Source organism: Myodes glareolus, chromosome 17 (assembly GCF_982192425.1).
Source record: "Myodes glareolus chromosome 17, mMyoGla1.1, whole genome shotgun sequence".
Lineage (NCBI taxonomy): Eukaryota > Metazoa > Chordata > Mammalia > Rodentia > Cricetidae > Myodes > Myodes glareolus.
This window is the reverse complement of record NC_142042.1, coordinates 32,727,195-32,736,515: the sequence shown is the minus strand read 5'-3', so window position 1 is coordinate 32,736,515 and position 9,321 is coordinate 32,727,195.

The following is a 9,321-nucleotide window of genomic DNA, read 5'->3' as shown; positions in this document are numbered from 1 at the left end:
ATCTGAAACCATAAAGGGTCTCCCAGATCCTCAGTACAAAGTAATGCATAAAGAGATCAAGTTTTCATTAGAAATTTGTGAAAGGTCTCAGAATTTCATAAAGAAATATCATGTCAATAACAAAAGTTTAAAATAAGACTTTTTCATCACATGACAACAAGCCAAGGAAATTATACAACCAAACATCATTGACTGCGGGAAGTAGCCCAAAGTGTACTAAAAGGAATGAAATTTGAAATATTGGTGTTCCATTTTGTAGAATTTGAAGGACTAAAATATGTACATCTCACCATTGATACCTATTTAGGTTTTCAGTGGGCAACTGCCTTGAGTTTAGAAAAGGCTGTTTGGTAATCACACATTTGCTAGAATAATGGTCATCATGTGTATAGCTGTACAAATAAAGAAGGCCATTGCTCCAACATATGTCACTAAGAAAATGAAAGAGTTTTTTGTTTATTATAATATAAAGTATATTGCATGTACACCACACAATCCTACAGGAAAGGCAGTTATAGAAAGATCAAATCGAACTCTAAAGGATAGGTTAAATAAACAGACAAATCCCCCAGAAATAGGTTGCATAATGGTTTATTAACTATGATTGTCTAAATGTTAATGACAAGGGAACACCAGCACCAGAGAGACGCTGCATAGTAGAAAACACTATTGAATTAAATAAATTGGTATATATTAAAGATGTGTTGACTTCAGAGTGGTTAACAGGATATGTGTTATTTTGGGGAAAGTGTTTTGCTTTTGTTTCCACAGGAGAAGAAAAGCTATGGATATCATCAAAATTGATAAAGATCCAATTTGAACAAGACACCACTTGTCTCTGATAAACTATTCATCAAACAACATGGCTGTTTAATATAAACTAACCTATAAAATTAACAAGTGCCTTTCATTTGACCAGATATTACCTGCCAAAAGAGAATATCACAAAAATTAGGGGAAGGCATTTGTTTTTTTGTTTTTTTTTTTTCTTTTCAGGAGAATAAGGGCATCAAGCTAAGAAATCTGAAGGCCACTATACAAATAAGGCATCTGAAAAAAAAAGGACAAATCACTCAGAAAAAAAATATATCCCAAGAAAAAAAGTAATTAGCCTATTGTTATATCACATTTTCAACAGGGTAAATTTTTATAAATCTTTCCAAATTCTTGTTTCTGCTGTTCTCTGCAGACAGATAGTGCAAATGGGCTCTTTGCAGTCAGAATTCTGCTAAAGACTAGAGCTGGCTTTGGAGTTAGAGTGTGGCTTTCTCCTTCTCTGAATCTAAGCATGCTTATTAAAGCAAAATCCAAAATCCCTGTCTCATGTCAGAAAAGCCACCTGATATGAGACAGAAGAAAAACAAATATTTCAGGACTATTTTATTGTCACTAACCTTATTATCTTTTGGTTTTATATTGATTCTTCAACAGCTTTTATAAGGGTATAACTATTCTCAAAATTTATAAGTTTAAACTTTTTGTCATGATATCAATGAGCATATGAGTACTAAATAAAAAATGAAGTGAAACAAATACTAAACAAAAAATGTTTAATCTACTTAGTTGTACATGATTTTGGGTTTGAGTCTCTATCAGTTTTCTGCAGTAAACAATGAGAATGCATAATAATGACCTTTGAATTCTCCAAAAGGAGAATGGGGACCCACAACAATTATTTCTCCAGGATTATGATAATACCTCTAAACTGACAAACACCACCAAAAGAAAAACTTTGGACGATAAACTACTCAGAACAGTTTGGAGATGGCTAACTGATACGAACCAGTCTCATGAACTACTCTAGCCAGGACCTGAGACAAGCCCTACACTTTCCCATTATGCAGAAACTGGACAACAAATTATAAAGCTACTTCTCCTAGGACTTAACACTTAACCTCAGTTTTTCTTTTCAGGATCTCCTAAGGATGTGGTCACCCCAGATAGCAGGAAGTAAATTTAAGGATACTGCCGCATACTGCGCTCCTGTCAGGAGGAAAGTTAAGCCTACATTCAGAGTTCCTGTTTTGAAAAAAACAACGAAATACAGATACGATAGTATAAAAGAATAGATTATTGAATTTGCTCTGAAAAGAAAAAAAGGAGGATACAGATAGGATAAGGTAAAAATGTATATTATTGAATGTATTTTTAAAAAGCAGCTACTAGTTTTGAGTATTTTACATTGTCTTGGACTTTTGTGTATTGTATATAATTTTTGTATATTGATACATATTTGAGATTTATTATTGGGACATAAGGTACACACATTTCTATTCTTGTTCTAGGTATTGTACCTATACATCTCATTCAACAATGTAATGTAAATTCCTAATTTTTGAAAGTTATTATTATCAACCATTTGGAATATTAAGAAAATGGAGCTAGTAATTAGTCACCTATTACAATGTAACTTGCAATATCCAGTATGATCTCAAGGTCAAACAGATATATTTTATTTTTTTTTTATTTTTTATTTTTTTATTTTTTTATTTTTTTTTTTTTTTGAGACAGGGTTTCTCTGTAGTTTTTGGTGCCTGTCCTGGAACTAGCTCTTGTAGACCAGGCTGGCCTCGAACTCACAGAGATTCACCTGCCTCTGCCTCCCAAGTGCTGGGATTAAAGGCGTGCGCCACCACCGCCCGGCTAAACAGATATATTTTAAATTGATGGATCATCTTCAAACACTTTATAGATATGCTGAATATGGAATCTAATATGTTTTAATAACATAGTTTTTTTATGACAATGAGACATGTATGGTCCTGGCAGCAGGAATCTACTTCAAAGAACATAATGGGAATTAAAGAAATTCTACACGGAGTTTACTTTCTTTCTGGCAAAAGTAAGCCACAAGGCAAGAAAATGCCATTGTCTCAACTGATGACAGTATCCTGCCCTAATTGGACAAGCAAGACAAAAAAGAGAGTGACTGACAAATCTTGTCAAGGCAAGGTGGGACGGTTCTTCAAAAGTCTTGCTTCACAGAAAAATCTGTCAAATATTTTAGGCCTTTAGGCTGAAGATAGATGTCCTGACATTGCAGAGAAATTTTGAGTGACTATCCATGCATTCAACTGTTTCGGTCATTTTTCAATTTTTTTGAAGTCTCTTGCTTATACTTCTTACTTACTCAGTTAATATTATTTCCTCCTTAGATCTCTGAACTAGTTTAAGGCTTGATAGTCATAGTTCTCCTTGGTGATTAGATCCAGGAAAGAAATTTACTAAAGAAGTGCACAGAGTATAAGGTGGACAGATAACTAAAGGAGTGTTTTGGATGGTAATGCACGATAGGTTAGAAAGTAAATTAGGAACAAGGCTTTGGACTCACCAATATAGGATAGATAATGGAGTATTTTCTCTTAATTTGTCAAATGCAAATGGGCTAGATCTTATAGTACTTATTGCCTGTATATATTGTATGCAGTTATTTCACTTTCTGTATATAATTTTACTTATATTATTTATAGCCTTCTTTTTAATTTTAAACAAAAAAAGGGAATTATAATGATACATTATTTGTGTTTTAATAAAATCAGAGTACAAAACTAGTCACACTAGTCAGTCATACAAGGCAGGCAGTAGTAGCACACACCTTTAATCCCACAAGCCACGCTAGTTAGCTATAGAAGCTGGACAGTGGTGGTAAATCCCTCTAACACCACCACTAGAGAGGAATATAAGGCAGGATGAGACAGAAACCCACTCTCTCTTTTCTGTCTGAAGATTGTGTAGAGGTAAGAGCTCTCTAGAAGTTGATTGCTTTTTTCTCTGATCTTTCAGTTTAAACCCTAATATCTGCCTTTAGGTTTTTATTGTTTATTATTTTGAAGAGGGAAGGTAGTCTCTAGCAAACTATATAGTCAAAATTAATGTATGTTATTTTAGAAATTATATCAAAATTTAATATACAGATTATCATCATTTTATATTTTAAGGAATTTTTTTTTACAGATTTGTGAGTACTGTTTCTTGCCTATTAGAACTGTGCTAAGGAAGAATGGGAGAAGTATACTGATCCTGTATCTGGAAAGGGATAGCCTTTTGTAGATGTCCTCTTTCACTGGAACTTTAGTACCAGCACATTGACAGGTAAGTAGCATAGAGTCACTTCCCTAGGCACCCTACAGTGATTTTTGATTGCAGACTCCCCTATCATACAGATGCTCTGTCCTCCCCTTCAACACTCCCCCAAAGTCTCCATGTTCTAAATTTACTCAGGAAATCTTGCCTTTTTCTACTTTTTTAGGGTCCTCATTGTTGTCTAAATTCTCTGGGATTGTGATTTGTGGGTTGTTTTTCTTTGTTTATGTTTAAAAACCACTTATGGGTGAGTACATGTGATAATTGTTTTTCTGTGTCTGGGTTACCTCGCTCAAAATGATGTTTTCTAGCTACATCCATTTGCCTCCAAAATTCAATATTTCATTATATTTTTCTTCTGTTTAGTACTCCATTATGTAAATGTACCACATTTTTCTTATCCATTCTTTGGTCAAGGGGCATTTAGGTTGTTTCCAGGTTCTGGCTATGACAAACAAAGTTGCTATGAACACAGTTGAGGACAAGTCCTTGTGGCACGATTAAGCATCCTTTGGATATATACCCAAAAGTGGTATTACTGGGTCCTGAGGAAGTTTGTTTCCTAATTTTCTGAGAAATTACCACACTGACATTGAAAGAGGCTGTACCAGCTTGCATTCCCATCAGCAATGAGGAGTATTCCCTTTACCCTACAACTTCTCCAGAATAAGTTGTTACCATTGTTTTTGATCTTGACCATTCTTATATCTGTAAGATGGAATCTCAGAGTTGTTTTGATTTACATTTCTCTGATGACTAAGGATGTTGAATATTTTCTTAAATTTCTTTCAGCCATTTTAGATTCCTCTGTTGAGAATTCTCTGTTTAGGTCTATACTCCTTTTTTTTTATTGGATTATTTGTTCTTTTGATGACCAATTTCTTGAGCTCTTTGTATATTTTGCAGATCAGACCTCTGTCTGATGTGGGGATAGTGAAGATCTTTTCCCATTCTGTAGCCTGTCATTTTGCCTTGTTGACCGTGTCCTTTGATTTACAGAAGCTTTTCAGTTCAGGAGATCCCATTTATTAATTTTTTTCTTGCTTAACGTTATTCATGATTATTGTAATTCTAAATTATTATGTATATTTTTGCCTCTATTCTCTGGACAATACTTCATATTTATTTTTATTGTATATAGTTTTGTAGTAGGGTAAAAACCTTCTCATTTAGATAAAAAGGGAGGTGTTATGGGTACTCCTTCAGCCAAAAGCTTGTTAGATACCAGCCCATTCGGGGCGTAGTCTGTGGACTATGAGCAGATGAAAGGTGTGCTTGGCTTGTTGTGCTAGAATCAGTTGCTAGTTTCCAGCACATACAGAGGACTATGGATCTCTACCCTTACTGTGAGTTTTATACCCAAATAAATAAACCTTTTAGATACTCTATTCCATGATATTGCAGAATTCTTTAATATGCCTACAATCTTTTCTACATTTACTTTGCAAAATAAGTAATTATTTTACATTCATTTAGAAATTGTAGCTTTTTTCAACAAAGTATTCTGGTCTTGCTTTCTAAAACTAAGCAGAAAGTCTCATTATTTTTTTCTTCATTTCTGTCTATTATAGGACCAACATGTACCTGTCACTAATCCATGGCAGCACAATTTTGGTTCAAATATTTCCTTTTGTTCACATTTATTTTTCTTCAGTGTGTTCCATGAATAAAGGAAAGGTATCTAGCAGCAGAACTGGGCCATTCTATTCATTGTATTTAGTATGTGAAATCACTATGAAGTAGGAACAGTGAAGATTATGTTAACAATGCCTTGGATAGTCTTAAAATAGCCTAACAGATATCATTAATGTATTATGGCATAGTTAATTGAAGTCTTCGTGATTACAATGATTGACTCATTTGATACATTGCCTCTGGCATGATTAAAAATTTAGTAATATTGTTCTCACTGACATTCAAAAACTGTGTAGTCAGTTGTTCAATAGTATAAGGACTACTTACGACCAGATATCTCAGAAAGGGATGCCTTTATAAAAATTAGGCTGCCAAATTTAGTTTCTAACCATAGTTGCAGTTCTCATTTGTCAGAAAAACAAAACAAAAAAAACTAAAACAACCTGGAATAATATATGCATGTTTCTAAAAGTCATTGCAATTGTAGGATTGCAAGAAAATGCAGAATAGCATAACAAGAGAGAAAAACAGAAGTAAGCTTCAGAAGTCCTGCTTCTAGACATAAATTCTCTACTTTCTTGGATAATATTTCAGAAAAATCATAATTTCCAACATGGACTCTCTTCTTCTCTTAACTGATGACTTTTAAGATTGTTCTCAACGCTCTCCTTCTGTATCAATTAACACAGTACAGAAGAAACAAATACCAAGCTAATAATGAGCTAAATAAATATAGATTATGAGATATGTTGCAAGACATTTTCATTAAAATTGACATCAATATAGTAATTCTTATCTGACACACAAAGTATTGGAAAATTTAAATAAATGAATGCATATACAATGAAAACAGCAATCAAGATAAGGCAGTGCATGCTTTTCATCCACTGGAGACAGAGGCAGGTGGATTTCCATGAGTGTGAGGCCACCTTCATCCACATAGTGAGACATTTGTTTCAAAAATAAAAGAATGCTATGATGTGGGAGAATTGTCTGTATTCTGTCAATCATGTTTTTTAAATAAATGCTGATTGGCCAGGCAGGAGGTGTAGGTGGGAAAACCAGACAGGAAGTGGAAATGATGCAAGGAGAGCAGGAGAATTCTGGGGAGGAGGAAGCTGATTCCTCCCACTCCTGCCCAGATCACCGAAGCAGCAGGATGTAAGCTGCCCCACTGAAAAAGGTACTGAGCCACATGGCTAACATAGATCAGAAAAATGGGTTAATCAAGATGTGAGAGTTAGCCAGTAAGAAGCCTGACCTAATGGGCCAATCAGTATTATAACTAATAGAGATCTTTGTGTGATTTTTCTCTGGAACTAAATAGCTGGGGGACGGGGTGGAACAGAAAACACAAACAAACAGGCCTGGCCTTTTCATGTTACAATGCTAAAGGAAAAAAAGATCAGATACTATTGGACATATTGCTCTCATTTCTCAGTATATAAACAACTGGATTCACTGAGAAGTACCTAAGTACTAGTCATTTTTCTTATAAGTTGTGTATATTTCTTATGTTCTTAGAGTAACATAACACACGGGGCTAAAGAATTTTTCTAGCAAAATGAGAATAATAATGAAAGTCAAATCAAATATCAGAGCCACACTTCTACTTCTTAGCTGTAATGATGACATTCTTATGTTTATGTCTGAATCTATATGTTCTCAAGACACAAAAAGACAAATGCACATGCCACAAATCAGGCTTATGCTTATCTATCGAGAAAATATCATACTTTTATAAAGTTCCCTCCATAATATCATACACCATTACTGCAACCTTCTCAAAGAAATACTTATATTAACTAACCACTAATTGTTAATGTCCCAAATTGCATTATAATGTATAATATATTATACATATATTACATATTTTGTAAGAGAGTGAGACTATTTTTCCTTAAACAAGAATTCATGCATAGGCCTTTATATTTGATCTCTCAGGATTTCAATTTTTAAGAAATAACAATACCTGTGAAATACTAAGATTTGAGAGGATGCAGAATAAAGAATGTAAAAGGAAGTGATTTTACTCCCTTGTGTTTGGGGCTTAGCAGCAACGAAGATGCTAGCAGTTGATCATAAACTTTGTTAGTAATATGCAATGTGTTCACTAGAGGAAGTTTCTTCCTGAAAAAGCTATTCATTCAAAATGTTCTCAGGTTAGGGTGATCATTTCTGGCTGCTAGCAGATATTTTCGTTAATCTTTTCAAATGTAAGAGGGTCTTATTTGGAAATTATGAAGTATTACATGAATTCCTATATTTAAGTCTATGAATTTTTACATTTAAATATGCCAATATAAAGATCTAAATGTTCCTAGCAAGAAAATACACATTAAATTGATCTTTTCATATTTCAATCAGTGTAATTGATTTTTAATTTTTTATTATAAATAAACTTTATAATGTAAATATAGATGTCTATATTATTATAGACATGTAATATAGTTGTCTCACGGAGGTTAGTTTACTACATTGTTTTCCCTCTTTCTTTCCTCCTTCCCACCCTTCCCATGTACAGCTTCGCTCAAATCCATGGTCTGTATTTCATTAAATGTTATAACCTAAAAATATAAATATAACCTGTTCTGTCCATACAATGTTATTTATATGTATTTGTTTTCAGTTTGACTACTGCATATTGAATCACCTTTTGAGGGGCTCTTCTCTGGGGAAGAATATTTCTCCTTCTCTTATCATTCCTTTGCTGCCTATAGTTCTTTATCTACAATTGTAGTCCCATGAAATTTTGGTCCACCGTGCTAACATGTCTATTTATGTTGTTCCTGCTCAGATCATCTCTCCTTTGGGCAGCCATGCAGATGAGATTTCAGGAAGTAGCATCTTTAACATTTCTAGACTATGCAATCTCAAGGACAGCTTGATGGTCCTCTGGTTATTACTATCTTCTTGCTCCCTCTTTTACAGTGAACTTTGATCTGTAGGTGCAGGAGGTGTGCCAGCATGGTGTCAGTGGGAACTGGGGACCAAACAGTTTCTTGTTCCCATTGTAACCAATATCTCTGTAATAGAACAGAAGACTCTCTTAACAAGACTGAAATCATGCCAAGTGATGGAAACTTAGCCTACTAGGAGCTAGTCAGAGATAGGGAAATCACGACTTTTGCAGGAGAATCTACAGCCTTCACTTTTTAATCCATCAAAATTCCTGACTACATTCTAAGTATTTATCCTTATACCCATACATAGATATACATGGGCCTTGATCCTCATGATCACAAGCTTTAAGAGATACTTTGTGAAATGAAGAGTAATTTTTAAACATACTAGTAACAGATTATAACTTAAATGGCTGTGTATCTGAATTTTATTACACTTCAAAAGAAGTGCTTTGTGAGCTTGCATTCCATATTGATACTATTGTTAGAGTAAAATGTGGTATTCTAGATTTGAGATCACCTTGAAAAGAATTTTACATAACTTAGTATTTTCTTTATAGCAAATGGAGATCTTCATTGATAACCATAGCAAGACACAATGCAGAGATCAATGAACCATGAGAGTCCCCTAAAACATTTGTGAATCATAACTCCTATATCTATGGAACACTGTTGAAGATGGGGTAGGCATCTTGGATTT